Raw genomic sequence first — 16,654 nt, forward strand, 5'->3', positions numbered from 1 at the left:
TGCTGGCTTCTCAACACTAATTTAACATGTTGCTAAGTTTCACCGAAAGTTAGTGGTAACATACGTTTCCGAAGGTTGATACCGGAGGAGATGCTGCCTCCAATTCTGCAATAGCAACCAGTAAGAAGCAGTGGGAGTAATACAGCTACTAACTTGCAAACCAGTTAATTCCAGATCCACTTCTACAATACATCATTTTGTGAATCAAGTGGTAATTTTTAAAAAATCTGTGTAATAATTGCTGATTTTCATTTTGTCATGGGAATCAAAGGGCTACACTGCTATCTGATCAATTGCTTTGGAAGACTGTTAAGACATTGATGTACAGAACAATGCATAATAATACAATATTTCATTGATATCTTCATTTATGACTGCTATTTAAATGAAAATGATTACACCTGGACAGTTATACTGAAGTAAAAACATTCCGGAGAAACTCAGCAGGTCTGGTAGCTTTAGTGGACAGAGAAAAACAGAGTCAATTTTTCAAATCAATTATTCTTCCTAAGAACTGTTCAACAGATGAGTCACTTTCAACCTGAAATGTGTATAACTATCCAGGCATAACCATTTCCTTTAGATATGTATGGCTTGTTCTGTTTATTAATGTCATTTTATGTTTCAGAAATGGAAGTTAATCAATGAGAGTTTAAATAGAGAGGTTCCATAAAAATCATTATGTGGGGAATAGCTGAGTATCTCCAGAATTTTGGTCTAATGGGAGGGTGCAGGTTTGCTCGCTGAGCTGTAGGTTTGATATCCAGACATTTCATTACCAGGCTAGGTAACATCATCAGTGGCAACCTCCAAGTGAAGAGGAGGCTTCACTTGGAGGTCGCCACTGATGATGTTACCTAGCCAGGTAATGAAACGTCTGGATATCAAACCTACAGCTCAGCGAGCAAACCTACATCCTAAACCTCAACCTGAGTTACAAACCTTCACAAAACTTGCATTTTGGTTTTATTTCAGATTTTCTGAAGCCTGTGTTGCCAGATACAGAGGCCGAAGGGCCTTTCTGTGCTGTATTGTTCTATTGTTCTATGTTCTAATATTTCTAGCCTCAGAACTATGAGTGCATCTCCTGACCATGTTAGTCAAGCTGTCTTTGGTAATTATCAAAAAACTGAACTTATATTAAAACATGTGTTTGATATTGGCACAAATAAATTGACTTATTTACTCCACATATATCTGCAATAACTGTTCTTACAGAGCAACCTTGCAATATGATGCACAGTCATAGGTGGAGTAAACAAAAAAATGAAAAGACGGCAATAGATACACAATGCTTCCTGCCCGTGTCCCAACCACCTACCCCACTGCCCCATAACTCAAATCATTAATAAAAAATCCTGTGGATGGACACAGAATCACAGGAATTTAATTCCCAGCGCTTATATTGTTTTGTATTTCCTTATTCTTTCTTGTAATTACCAACGTAGTGAAAGATGGCCAGTAAATAAAAAAGGTTTAAACAAAGTTGTGGTTTTTCTGGGGTTTTTTTGTTCATCATTTTCAGGATTCTCTCAATGTGACAAAAATGGCAGAGTAAAGAAGCAGTACCTTTATTGAAAACGAAAACTGAACTATTGGAAGCCATGTCATATGAATCCCTCACAGTCAAGATAGAATTTACCCATTTTTAGTAATGTCTTATTTCTTACTGTTAGTCACTATTGAATCGTTGTCACTATAGAAGTTTAATAAATGCATTGTGTACAATGGTATGGGCTGGAGAAAATCAAAGCCAAGCTATTCCTGTGAAATGTAAAATATCAGCTGTCATGTCCCTTCTTTTTCAGTGGAACCTAAATCAGTGAAGGCAGGGCCAGGGAGAGAAACCACGGGCTGGTGCTTCATAGATTCATGCAGCACAGAAAGGGCTTCAGCTATCGAGTCTTCTCCAGCAGTATGCTAAGAGTGCACTAAGCCCAATTTCCTGTACTGGTCCCTTGAGTATTCTGATAATTGAAGAACTCATCTGAATTTTTTTTAAAGGTTGTAAGGTTTCCAGCCTCCACCATCTTCCTAAGGATTATTCCAGATTCCCACTACCTTCTGAGTGAAAAAACTTTCTCAAATCCCCTCTGAATTTCCTGCCCCTTAACCTAAAACTATGCCCTCTCGCGATTAACCCCTCAACCAAGGGGAACAGCTGTTCTCTATTCACCCTATCCGTGCCTCGAATAATCTTATGCACACCCAGTCATGTTCCCCTGAGTCTTCTCTGCTATAAGGAAAACAATCCAAGCCTATCCAACTTTTCCTTCTAGCTCCATTTCTCTACCCTGGGCAACATCCTGGTGAACTGCCTCTGTACCATCACTAGTTCTATCATATCCTTCCTGTAATGAGGTGACCAGAAGCACACACATTACTCCAATTGTGGCCTGACCAACGCTCTGTACAACTCCAAATTCATCTGTTTCTCCACCCTTTATTCTCTACTCATCATCTCCCTCAATCACAATGTTATCTTTTCCCTCTTCAAGGAAGATCCAGAGAATACATCCCTCACACTTTCCCTCTCTCCCTCCCTTTCCCACTTTCCCTCCCTCTCTCCTTCACACTTTCCCTCTCTCCCTCCCCATGTCCCTCTTTTCTCTGTTCAAGATTCACTAACTAAATTAGAAAGTTCCTAGTGAAATGATGATGCTGGCTGTTGACAGCTCGTTACAAATATCATCAGGTAGTGGTGTGAAGTTATTCTCCTGTCTTCAACCTTCCTTCTTGTGCATTGAACTACTAAGACCTGGGCCTGATTGAACATTGCTAGTCATTGCCCCTATGGGTGAAGGAAATCATCCTGAACTCTATTTGGCTTATGAGTAAATGAAGAGCATGAACAGTTTGTGGCCAATCTTGACTTGATTAGTGTCTGCCCAATTACTGACTTTAACAGTAGTAGCCACCCCTAGTAATAAAAAACTTCTTACTGTTGTCTGAATAATTATTTCACATCAATTATTTATAGCATCACTCCTTTTGAAGTAGCTTGTTTGTCTTACTTATCAACTCCATTGATATCTGCCAGGATAAGCACACATCAGTGAGGCCATTTATATATCGGCCTAGAGAATATACTGTCACCTCTTAGTGATTAGTTGTTATCCCAATTGATACTTCTCAGCAAATCAAAACACCGACAAATCTCACTGCAGAAAGTCACTTGTCAAAAGCATTTCCACATTTGTAAACTTGGGCTGTCATAAACGTATATCTATTAAACAGCAATAAAACCACAAACCTTAATTTTGACCTGCACCATATGTTTTTCATTTCTGCAGAAACTGTTTTATAAACTGTTTTATATTCTAACAAATAATTTTAATTCCTCACCTCTTTTATCAAGTCAAAATGATTAATTGTTGAAAATAACTTAATCTTACAAACCTATAACTGTTCACAATAAAAAGATATCTGCAACATATAAAATGTCAAGATTAGCCTGAACCGTATTGTTACTCTCATAAATTTAAAAGTGTACTTATCATTTACATAGTAGAATCATGTGACTAATCAATCTGCTAGCCTATGCCAAATCAGTGAGCTAAAGAATTAACATCAAATCCATTCACTCACCCATCCTTAGAATGAATGATAAATTATCACAGAATAAATAAAATGCTCATCTGCCTCAAAATTTGGCCAAATTATTTTGTGCTTGTGTCTGCTAACTACAAACTGTCTTCTCAGTGGCAACAGTTTCTCCCTATCTACTCAAATCCAGAACATCTATCAAGTTAAGCTAAATCAATCAAAGCCACTCAAAATTTGAACACCTCAATTTCCTCTCAGCAATCTGTTTGAAGGAAAATGATTACAGCTTTGCACATCTTTGAAAACTGGGTTACTTTCCTCTATGAGGAGAAAGTGCGGACTGCAGATGCTGGAGATCAGAGCTGAAAATGTGTTGCTGGAAAAGCGCAGCAGGTCAGGCAGCATCCAAGGAACAGGAGAATCGACGTTTCGGGCATAAGCCCTTCTTCAGGAATGAGGAAAGATAAAAGGTAGGGAGGAGGGACTTGGGGGAGGGGCGTTGGAAATGCGATAGGTGGAAGGAGGTCAAGGTGAGGGTGATAGGCCAGAGTGGGATGGGGGCGGAGAGGTCAGGAAGAAGATTGCAGGTTAGGAAGGCGGTGCTGAGTTCGAGGGATTTGACTGAGACAAGGTGGGGGGAGGGGAAATGAGGAAACTGGAGAAATCTGAGTTCATCCCTTGTAGTTGGAGGGTTGTGGTTGTGGCCTCTATATTGGGGAGACAGGCCACCTACTTGCGGAACGTTTCCGAGAACATCTCTGGGACACCCGGACCAACCAACCCAACCACCCCGTGGCTCAACACTTCAACTCCCTCTCCCACTCCACCAAGGACATGCAGGTCCTTGGACTCCTCCATCGCCAGACCATAGCAACATGACGGTTGGAGGAAGAGCGCCTCATCTTCCGCCTAGAACCCTCCAACCACAAGGGATGAACTCAGATTTCTCCAGTTTCCTCATTTCCCCTCCCCCCACCTTGTCTCAGTCAAATCCCTCGAACTCAGCACCGTCTTCCTAACCTGCAATCTTCTTCCTGACCTCTCCGCCCCCACCCCACTCTGGCCTATCACCCTCACCTTGACCTCCTTCCACCTATCCCATTTCCAACGCCCCTCCCCCAAGTCCCTCCTCCCTACCTTTTATCTTAGCCTGCTGGACACACTTTCCTCATTCCTGAAGAAGGGCTTATGCCCGAAACGTCGATTCTCCTGTTCCTTGGATGCTGTCTGACCTGCTGTGCTTTTCCAGTAACACTTTTTCAGCTACTTTCCTCTACGGTAAATTACCTCTGCACCTTCTCAAGCATGTGAACAAGGTCCACAAGTCATCTGACTGATTACTACCAGCCTTTAAGTACAAAGGATGGTAGGAGAGGGCATCTTACCTGGAATCCTTCACACCCAAGCTCCAGATCCATATAAGCTGTATCTATTATGACATAATACCTTTCACATATGCTCAGTTACTATAGAGTAGAGGTATGTAATTCCCTTTGTAGGAGGAAAGTTTTCACAGAGGAAAGAGTGTGCCATGGGCAGTAACGGCAGCAGCCATGGCCCAAGTGATTTCCCTGGAGCAGAATTCCTTCCAACATGGTCCTGTAACATTTTAAATGTTTTTTTTCACTAATCCTAAGGCCTCTGTCTATCTCAACAGTGATCAACTCTTCCTCTGTGGCTGACAATCTGATGATTGGGCAAAACTAGAAACACATGACCCAGGGATTCATGCCTGCCTAAGCCTTTGATCTAGGTAGCCTCCACAGCATTCTGGCCTTCAGGTAACAGTAACGTCACCTACATTATTACTACAGGTATTTAGTCTTGACACAAGTGGGGGAATAGGCTAAAGATTGAACTCAGTGCCTTTGTGATCTTGTTGGTTCAGCTAATCACTGGTTAAATCTGCTGAGTATCCGGTAGGAATTAAGATCAGTTGAAGCCACTCAATTTGGTGTCCACCTTTTGCTGAACTTAATGTTGTTTGAATCTCTCCAGGTCAGAATTCTGCACTGCCTGAGTGTCAGGATGGCATCTTGCTGATGACAAGTCAACGTTGTTGCTGCCGTATAAGATTTTAGGTGCACTTTAATTTTAAGACCAAGTCTATAATTGAAATTGACTAAGAGATTTGGAAAAGAGCCAACTTAAAATTTACCAATTCTTGATTATTTACAAGATCCATTCCAAGTGCAATCATATTTTACAGAATGTATTTTATCCAAACAGAAGAAATCATATTTAAATGCAATGGTTTTACAGTTGATCCACATCAGGATACCAGTTTTTACGGCGCTGATTGACTGGCCACAGGTTTTTAGTTCTATTTTACAGTCATAGAGTTACACAGCATAGAAACAGGCCCTTTGGTCCAACCTGTCTGTGCTGACCACGTTTCCCAAACTAAAACTCGACCCATTTGACTGCATTTGGCCCATATCCTTCGAAACCTTTCCTATTCATGTACCCATCCAAATGTCCTTTAAATGTTGTAATTGTACCTGCATCTACCACTTCCTTTGGCAGCTCATATGAACCAACCTCTGTGTGAAAAGATTGCCCCTTAGGTCCTTTTAAATATTTCCCTTCAACTTAACTCTATCCCCTCGAGTTTTGAACTCCCCTGCCCTATGGAAAAGACCTTTGCTACTCACAGTATCTATTCCCTCTCATGATTTTGTAAAATTCTATAAGGCCACCTCTCAACCTCCTATGCTCCGGTGAAAAAAGTCCCAGCTTATCCAGCCTCTCTTTGTAACAGAAACCCTCAGATCCAGTAACATCCTTGTAAATCTCTTCTGCACTCTTTTCAATTTAATAATATCCTTCCTATATCAGTAGTCCAAAGTTTGCCTCACCAGTGTCTTGTACAGCCACAACATGACATCCCAACTCCTAGACTCAATGCTCTGACCAATGAAGGCAAGCGTGTCAGATGCCTTCTTCACCACACTGTCTTGCTGTGATGCCACTGTCAAGGAACTGTGTACCTGAACCCTTAGGTCTCCCTATTCGTCAACACTCCCCAGGACCCTACCTTTAAGTCTGTGGGTCCTACCCTGATTTGTCTTACCAAAATGCAACACCTCACATTTATCTAAATTAAAGTCCACCATCCAGTCCTCAACCCACTGACCCAGCTGATCTCATTGTACTCTGAAAACCTTGTTGACAAGCTTGTTGACTGAAGTTTTCTTGTTTTTAATCTTTCTTTTTGTGCAGAACTAAAACCCAGGCCTTATTGACCCTTACTGTCCACTAGCTCCTGTGCATGGTCAAACACACCCTGAATTAGTGCCTGAAAATGGTCAATCTTGAATGAGCTAAACAGGACTTGCCCTATTCCTGATTGCTTTCATTTCAGGTTTCCCACTGGGTCCCCATGAAATGGTATAATAAAGAATGAACAAGACCATCTATTATATAAAACTATGCCCCTCCTAGCTTCCTGTTCCATAGATTTTGGTAAAGAATAGGTGGTACCCACGAACAAGTATTGCATCTGCTTTACAGCATGTAGTGTCACCTCGGGGTGATTAACTATTGGCTCAAATGATATACCGAAGAATTCTCCAAAATCTATTAGTATCTTTTATCTCCACGAATTATGTTTGACTTCACAATATTGTTTAAACTTAAAACAAATTAAAGCTCAGAATAACAACACAAACTAATATAGTCAGCCCCACAAACTTTAATTTACAAAATGGAGCCACAGCATGGTGTGGCCATAAAAATGGTCCTCTCAACAACCTCCTACTCTAATGCCTGTAAAGGTCAGATGCAGTAAGACTATGAGAATGATAGTCGAGATTAGAGAGGTACTGGAAAATCACAGCAGGTCAGGCAGCATCCAAGGAGCAGTGAAATCGACGTTAAGGGCAAAAGCCCTTCATCAGGAATAGAGGCAGGGTGCCTACACAGTGGAGAGATAAATGAGAGGGGGGTGGAAGTGGGGAGAAAGTAGCATAGAGTACAATAGGTGAATGGGGTGGGGTTGGAGGTGATAGGTCAGAGAGGAGGGTGGGGGAAGGTAGCAAAGAGTACAATGGGTAAATGGGGATGGGGATGAAGGTGATAGGTCAGAGAGGAGGGTGGAGTGGGTAGGTGGAAAGGAAGATAGACAGGTAGGACAGGTCAGGAGGGCGGTTATGAGCTGGAAGGTTGGAGCTGGGGTGAGATGGAAGGGAAAATGAGGAAACTGGTGAAACCCACATTGATGCCATGGGGTTGAAGTGTTCCAAGGCGGAAGATGAGGCGTTCTTCATCCAGGTGGTGAGGGAGCGGCGGTGGAGGAGGACCAGGACCTGCATGTCCTCGGCAGAGTGGGGGAGTTGAAATGTTGAGCCACGGGGCGGTGTGGTTGATGGGTGCGGGTGTCCCAGAGATGTTCCATAAAGCGGTCTGCTAGGAGGCGTCCAGTCTCCCCAGTGTAGAGGAGACCGCATTGGGAGCAACAGATACAATAAATGATATTGTGGATGTGCAGGTAAAACTTTGATGGATGTGGAAGGCTCCTTTGGGGCCTTGGATGGAGGTGAGGGAGAAGGTGTGGGTGCAGGTTTTGCAATTCCTGCAATGCAGGGGAGGTTGCCAGGAGGGGAGGGTGGGTTGTTGGGGGGCATGGACCTGACCAGGTAGTCACAGAGGGTGCGGTCTTTGCGGAAAGCGGAAAGGGGTTGGGAGGGAAATATATCCCTGGTGGTGGTGTCTTTTTGGAGGTGACGGAAATGTCGTCGGATGATGTGGTTTATGCGAAGGTTGGTAGGGTGGAAGGTGAGCACCAGGGGCGTTCTGTCATTGTTACGGTTGGAGGAGTGGGGTTTGAGAGCGGAGGGGCGGGATGTGGACGCGATGCATTGGAGGACATCTTTAACCATGTGGGAAGGGAAATTGCGGTCTCTAAAGAAGGAGGCCATCTGGTGTGTTCTGTGGTGGAACTGGTCCTCCTGGGAGCAGATACAGCAGAGGCGGAGGAATTGAGAATACGGGATGGCATATTTGCAGGAGGTAGGGTGGGAAGAGGTGTAATCCAGGTAGCTGTGGGAGTTGGTGGGTTTGTAAAAAATGATAGTGTCAAGTCGGTCGTCATTAATGAAGATGGAGAGGTCCAAGAAGGGGAGGGAGGTGTCAGAGATGGTCCAGGTGAATTTAAGGTCAGGGTGGAATGTGTTGGTGAAGTTGATGAATTGCTCAACCTCCTCGTGGGAGCACGAGGTGGCGCCAATGCAGTCATCAATGTAGCGGAGGAAGAGGTGGGGAGTGGTGCCGGTGTAACTACGGAAGATGGACTGTTCTATGTAGCCGACAAAGAGACAGGCATAGCTGGGGCCCATGCGGGTGCCCATGGCTACCCCTTTGGTCTGGAGGAAGTGGGAGGATTCGAAGGAGAAATTGTTAAGGGTGAGGACCAGTTCAGCCAAACAAATGAGAGTGTCGGTGGAAGGGTACTGTTGGGGACGTCGGGAGAGGAAGAAAGGGAGGGCGTGGAGGCCCTGGTCATGGCGGATGGAGGTGTAGAGGGATTGGACATCCATGGTGAAGATGAGGCATTGGGGGCCGCGGAAACGGAGGTCTTGGAGGAGGTGGTGGGCATGGGTGGTGTCTCGAACGTATGTGGGGAGTTCCTGGACTAGGGGGGATAGGACGGTGTCAAGGTATGTAGAGATGAGGTCAGTGGGGTAGGAGCATGCTGAGACAATGGGTCGGCCAGGGTGGTCAGGCTTGTGGATCTTGGGAAGGAGGTAGAATCGGGCAGTGCGGGGTTTCCAGACTGCGAGGTTGGAAGCTGTGGGTGGGAGATCTCCTGAAGTGATGAGGTTCTGTATGGTCTGGGAGATGACAGTTTGGTGATGGGGGGGTGGTGTCATGGTCGAGGGGGCAGTAGGAGGAGGTGTCCTCGAGTTGGCGTCTGGCTTCAGTGGTGTAGAGATCAGTGCGCTAAACTACCACTGCACCCCCTTTATCTGCTGGCTTGATGGTGAGGTCAGGATTGGAGCAGAGGGATTGGAGGGCTGTGTGTTGTGAGAGTGAGAGGTTGGAGTGGGGGAGGGGGGTAGACAGTTTGAGGCAGTTAATGTCTCGGTAGCAGTTGGAAATAAGATCGAGGGCAGGTAATAGGTCAGCACGGGGTGTCCAGGTGGATGGAAGTAGGCAAAGGGGTCCTCGGAAGGTAGGCGGGAATCCTGATTGTGAAAGTAAGCTCGGAGGTGGAGGTGGCGGAAGAAGTGTTCAACGTCACAGGGTGTATTTTTACCTTTTTAATGATAATAATAGTCTGTTCTGCTGTGATAACATCCCATAGCAGCGGGAAGATAGTCAACATTTTATAAGCCCCCCCCCACATCCTGGTACATCTCCAGAAGGGCTGGTGAGATCCAGCTCATTAACTCTTTTTCTCTCTACACTAATGTAGCCTGACCTGTTGAGTATTAAAATTATTTATAATCTTGTCATCAGACTTGGCCAGCTGAATTTCTAACCTCAGATCTGCAGAATTATTAATATCACTATATTCACCTCTGCAACAATGCCCAACTCCACTGTAATCTCAGCTCATGTGCTGCTGAAATCCTCATTTGACTTTTGCTAACTCTGCCCATGACTTCTGTTTCCACGCTTTGTAAAAGTGAGGTTGATTACCTGTGTCCTAATTCACAGCAAGACCCTTGTTCTCAATTTTAAAATTTCAAAATGTTCATCCTTGCTTTCACATTTCTTCATGGCTTGTCGATTCTTATTTCTCTAAATTCTTCCTTTCCCCACAACCCTTGGATCACACTACATTTTCCCAGCTTCTGGAGCATCCATGATTTCAAATAGTCCACCATTGCTGAGCATAGCTGCCACATTCCTTAGTCCCAGAATTCCCAACCTAAATCTCCGTCCAACATCAATACACTCCCCTGAAAATTAATACACTTCCTTTTGTATTGGTCATCAGTCCCAAGGTGTCTTGGGGTTGATAATGTCTCTGTGAGACAACTTGGAATGTTTTATGCTCAAAATGCAACGCAAATACAAGTGATTATGGCTGAACATGATTACTGCGGGGATTTATGTCACATTCTTCTTTTAAAAGCAAACTTAATGAGGAGTATATTCCAAGCTGTTCATTCAAGGGCTGGCCCATAATACCTAAGCATACGGCAAATATGTATAGAAGAGCAATGGTAGCAGATACAAAGGGACATGACTATCTGCAAGTTTCTTCCCAGCCACTCACTATCCTGACTTTTAAATAAATCTCCATTCCTTCATTGTTGCTGTGAATCCCCTCCCTGATGGCATTGTAGGTCTACCTAAAGCACATGGACTGCAGTTCAAGAAGCAGCTCACCAACATCTTTTCAAAGGCAGCTCAGGATGGGGCAATAACTGATGTCCAGCCAGTGACACACACATCCTTTGAGTGAATAAGAAAGAATCTCCCTGCTGCTATTTTACCATGAGTCATTCTAGCTCATTTTGCTTTGGGTATCACTATTTGCTGGTTCCTCATATTTACTGCAAAGACCAGTCATCTTTCCCAGGCAGTAGAATATGTATATTTTTAATCTGTGAGGCAGATTTTACAATGGACTCTAATTTTCTGTTTTACTATATAGTTAAATGACCAGTAACTTTGAAACCTTCAAGGAATTTATCCAGTCTTTCGTTGAGATGGATTTAGAGCCTGAAGCACCAGTAATCTTTCTAACAACACCATTAATATTTCTGTGCTCTTTAGATAAACATAATGCAATTTTCTTCAACAAAATCTCAAATCAAATGTTGAACTGTTTTGAAATATAAGTTTCTTTTTAAATAAGAGCAAAATATCATGGTCAATGCCTTCAGTCTTCATGTGCAGTGCCTTTACCATGAAGGTTCTGAATGTTTTAGAGAGCTTCTCAACCATTTTCAGATGTCCATAAACAGATTCTTGATTTTCCTCTCAGCATATGCTTTATTGATTTTGACAATTTCTATTCCAAAGTCTCTCCATTCATAATTTGCTGCATTGATTTCTGAAGAATTAGATTCATTCTTCTGCCATTTCTTATCACTGGTGCAATTTCTACATTTCCTGGCAGCACAACAACCTCATTGTCAAAATGCTTTGACTGACGCTGTGTTAAACTGAAGAAGCTTCTGCACAGCACAGGACATCAGAGAGTGGCAACCGATTGCACATTCCATTTATTCCCTAGCCTTGTTCAAGGATGGTATCTGACACTAATCTTTAAAACTAATGAATTAGGTGGAGAATCAACAGCATCATTAAAGTGTAGGAGTGAAGAAATCTCATTTCTCATTGGTATTCTAAATGATGGGTATTCCTTATAATTTAGAACAATACTCATTTTGAAAAATTCCTACTAAGGAAGAGAATAGAATGCAGAACTCCACGAATGTTCGATAACCTTTCTGCATTCATGGAGATAAATGCTTTAGCCATTTCTGACAGGGCACTTGTAATCCTAAAAGATGATTGTATGAAATGATTTGAAATTTCTTTCATGCAACTGATGAGGGTGTCACTGACTGGGCCGGCATTTAATGCCCATCCTGAATTTGATGATATTATAATCAGGATACACGACAATATGGTGGGTTATTGAGTTTAATCAGAATTTAAACAGAATACATTGGGTCCTCTACTTTTTCTCATTTACATAAATGATTTGGATGCAAATATAAGAGGTACAGTTAGTAAGTTTGCAGATGACACCAAAATTGGAGGTGTAGTGGACAGCGAAGAGGGTTACCTCAGATTACAACAGGATCTTGATTAGATGGGCCAATGGGCTGAGAGGTGGCAGATGAAGTTTAATACAGATAAATACGAGGTGCTGCATTTTGGGAAAGCAAATCTTAGCTGGACTTATACACTTAATGGTAAGGTCCTAGGGAGTGTTGCTGAACAAAGAGACCTTGGAGTGCAGGTTAATAGCTCCTTGAAAATGGAGTCGCAGGTAGATAGGATAGTGAAGAAGGCGTTTGGTATGCTTTCCTTTATTGGTCAGAGTGTTGAGTACAGGAGTTGGGAGGTCATGTTGTGGCTGTACAGGTCATTGGTTAGGCCACTGTTGGAATATTGCGTGCAATTCTGGTCTCCTTCCAATCGGAAAGATGTTGTGAAACTTGAAAGGTTTCAGAGAAGATTTATAAGGATGTTGCCAGGGTTGGAGGATTTGAGCTATAGGGAGAGGCTGAACAGGCAGGGGCTGTTTTCCCTGGAGCATTGGAGGCTGAGGGGTGACCTCATAGAGGTTTACCAAATTATGAGGGGCATGGAGAGGATAAATAGACAAAGTCTATTTGGTGGGGGAGTCCAGAACTAGAGGGCATAGGTTTAGGGTGAGAGGGGAAAGATATAAAAGAGACCTAAGAGGCAACTTTTTCACACAGAGGGTGGTACATGCATGGAATGAGCTGCCAGAGGATGTGGTGGAGGCTGGTACAATTGCAACATTTAAGAGGCATTTGGATGGATATATGAATAGGAAGGGTTTGGAGAGATATGGACCGGGTGCTGGCAGGTAGGACTAGATTGGGTTGTGATATCTGGTTGGAATGGAAAGGTTGGACCGAAGGCTCTGTTTCCATGCTGTACATCTCTATTACTCTATGACTGTATTAAAAAAGGCAATGCAGCAATATGTACTTACACTACATTTTGTGACCCTACTTCCGGAACTTTCTGATCACCAAATACCCACCCTGCTCTTTGACCATTCGAAGTGTGGCATCTTTGCCCTTTGCTCCTCTCTGACTCTCCCTGTCATTGCTTCATTCTCCCAGAATTGCATTCCCATTCAAGACCCAGATCCAATTAGTCAATTCAGAACTTTGGACAGTTTACAGTCCGTGTTTTTCAATGCTCTTGTCGCTTCCTTCTCCTGCTGTGACCAAGTCCTTGTGAGAAAAGCAGTGAGTGAGGTAGGAGCAGTTTGGAAAGTCCTTTCAAAAGAAACCACAAAGGTTATAAAATCCCTGCACTTTTGAACCATTGCAATTCACACTTCTATGATATTGGAGACTCACGTTTGGACTGAATTTCGAGCTTGAAGTCCAAGGCAGGGAAGTGATATGTGGACGAGTCAGAGAGCAGGAAACAGCCCATATCTGGGATGCTGGGAGTAAGGTTAGGCCACAATCAGGTTGCACAAGAACCTTACTCAGTGAGATTATAGGCCAAATTATTAATATTAATACAAAGCAATGTTAAATGGGGCAACTTACTGTGTTGAAATGAAGTTGCATACAATAAGCTTAAGATGAATGTTTTAAAATCCTCTAAATTACTGAAGCAATCATTTTTGTTGAGAAACTCACATTTAGTTGCTGATAAACAGAAGTTGCACTTACAGAAAAAAAGACATGCTGTCAACGATTTTTGTCTTACACTCATCAGATCAGATGCAAGAACAACAACATCTCTAAAGGGAACAACAGTTTACAAGGGTGCTGATTGGTTGAGACATTGCCTTGGAAATTTCTTTAGACTAACAGCAAATTTATGATGGTCAGTAAAACTCACATGTATGATAATTATAATCATATGCGGAGCTCAGTCCTCTACAAACAGAAAGAAGACGGCAGGTCATCGTGTCTGTTTTAATGAAAGAAAATTTTCAGGTCAATTGTTCTCTGGTCATTCTGCACGGAATTTCTCAACCAATCAATAGCCTGAACAAATTGTTGTCCTCTTCGAGATCTGTTCTTTTTTGCATTAGTCCTGATGAGAGCAAGCTGAGAAGTATTAACAGTTTGCATTTAATAAATATTGTGAATTGTGAACATTTATATTGTGTACTGATGTCACCACATTTTCTGATTATCTTGCATTATTAAAGTTCTGATATAAAATACTGGACGAGGCTGAAAAGATAATCTAATAGATAAATTGTTGTGTTTTAAATATGTGGTAAACATTGCATTCATGATTTTATTTCCTGATGCATCAATTTGTTTAGTTTCAGTAAGAGAAAAAATTTCACTCAGCTGAAGTCAGAGAAAATTTAATGCAATTATTCAGAACATTTTGGCCTACATATGAAATCAAGAAATTGTAATTTAAAGAGAAAATAAACAGATTAGCAAAAGCTGACTGTAAAAGTGCTGGGACTTTCCATTTTGAAGTCCCCTGCTACTGGAGTTTGGGCAAATCTGCTGAATAGCATAACCTAGTGGAGCCTTCCTCTTCATCATCTCACTGCAAAAGCACAATATCTTCTTGAGATCAAAGCAGTTTCTCTACTCCAAGGTCATGCATCTTAAAAGTGTTGTCCTGCTTCCTTGATGTCTGGAACAATTACAGTGATAATGATCCCTTCCCGTGGAATACAAGCAGCAACAAGGTAAAACAGTGTTCATATAATGAAAAGTGACAAAGCAATATGGTACGTGTGGTTGTTGCTCTTTTCCCCTCCTGCACTAGAATGTAGATAGCCAATCTATTAATGGTCAAACAGAAAGAAAATGCAAGAAAATTAGCCTTGTCTAATAAATTGTGCTTGTAAATCAGTCTAATTTGGAAGGAATGAATTGCTATGAATCAGTTAATTTATGCTGATCTTGTAAGTCTGCTAGAAGCCAGCCTTTCCGCTTCGAAGTTAACAGATTATTAACTGTCTGCGCTCCTACCTTAAGGCACTGTGGCTGGAATTTTCCCTTCACTTATAACGCATGAAGGGAAATTCATCTGTCCCACATGTGTCTACTACCAGAGATATGACTAACTGTTTGATGCTGTTTGTTCTATGTTGCTTTCAAAACATGGCCAGAATGTACATTTACAGAAGAGATTTTCCATTGAATTCTCAACAATGCATTGGTGAAATAAATTCGATGAATTGTTGAACTAGGTAACACAATGTGTACAATAATCTTGAAATAAATGATAAAGAATTAAAGGAAGATTCCCTTACTCTGATCACTCTCTGCAGAAGGTGTCACAGGTGAACTTCAGTTTTTTAAGTTTTTTTTTAAGGGCTTTGGTTCATGCATATCCAAGCTTTTCCACGTGAGAATGAAATGTCAATGGGGAGAGATATTTTTGGCAGTTTGTTGATTAAGATATTATTGCAGTTGGCGACATTGTGTTTAAAGTTAAACCAGGTCATGGGTTTAATGAATTCAAAAACATTATACCGCAGTGCCTTTTCATGTCCTATTTAGAACTTATCATTATGATTGGCAACTGAATTGGGGGGCAATATTTTAATATTCATCTATTTCTGGTTGTTTGCTATTTTCTACAGTCATGATTCTAATTGTTTAATGTTAACAAAAACAATCTTTAAGAGACAGAATTAATCTAAATGACCCATTCATATTATTATTCTGACATTATTCTTCAAATGCAACCCTGCGAAGCAAAGATTATTGCTAAGAGTGTCAATTGCACTGCCATTGTGGTGTTTGGTAAAACCATTCCACCAAGAGCATTCTTTGTTTTTTAAAAAAGTGGTGACAATGTTATAAATCTGTTGATATAATCAGAACCACACAGAAACAGAGGACAGTTTCCAATAAATATCAAATCTCATCTCCCTCTTAGGAGGGGAAAATTGTTTTGATACAGCTCATCCATAAAAAGGACAAAGCCAATCCAGTCAATGCCAAAGTGAAAAGGATGGAAAATGTCAATGACAGGACCACCAAGCAGGACTTACCAACAGCCTGCTTATTAATCCTCAGTTTGGTATCGCTTTGGGACATACCGTTCCAAACTCCATTGCAACCTTGGTCCAAACATGAACAAAAGAACTGAATTCCAGAAGTGAGGAAAGAGTGTCTGTCCTTGACATCAAGGTAATGTCTGAGAGAAGGTGGAATTATAGGATTCAAGCAAAATTGAAGTCAATGGAATTGCGGGGAAACTCTGCACTTGTTGGATTCAAATCCAGCACACAAAGGTGGTTGCAGTTGTTAGTGACAATCATTTCAGGCCAAGTAGCATGCTGTAGGAGTTCCTTGAGGTAGTGTTCTAGGCCCAATCATCTTCGGATGCTTCATCACAGATTTTTCCATCAATCATAAATGGCAGAAGCAGAATGATTGAACATATCTGAATGGAACTGAATACCCTTCACATAATGGGGCAATAAATCGCCACATGC

General features: G+C 42.0%; 1 long non-coding RNA gene across 1 annotated transcript in view; it reads left to right on the forward strand.

Annotated features, from left to right (window-relative positions):
* The first annotated feature begins 9,642 nt into the window (after nucleotides 1-9,642).
* LOC122564794 (uncharacterized) overlaps nucleotides 9,643-16,654 on the forward strand; it is a 131,220-nt gene continuing 124,208 nt past the window's right edge. The window contains exon 1 of the long non-coding RNA XR_015760734.1: nucleotides 9,643-14,890. This is a non-coding gene — a long non-coding RNA (uncharacterized LOC122564794). The remainder of the gene's footprint in view (nucleotides 14,891-16,654) is intronic.

Source organism: Chiloscyllium plagiosum, unplaced genomic scaffold, assembly GCF_037043375.1.
Source record: "Chiloscyllium plagiosum isolate Xiang-an unplaced genomic scaffold, Cpla_swu_hap1 HiC_scaffold_21, whole genome shotgun sequence".
Taxonomy (NCBI): Eukaryota; Metazoa; Chordata; class Chondrichthyes; order Orectolobiformes; family Hemiscylliidae; genus Chiloscyllium; species Chiloscyllium plagiosum.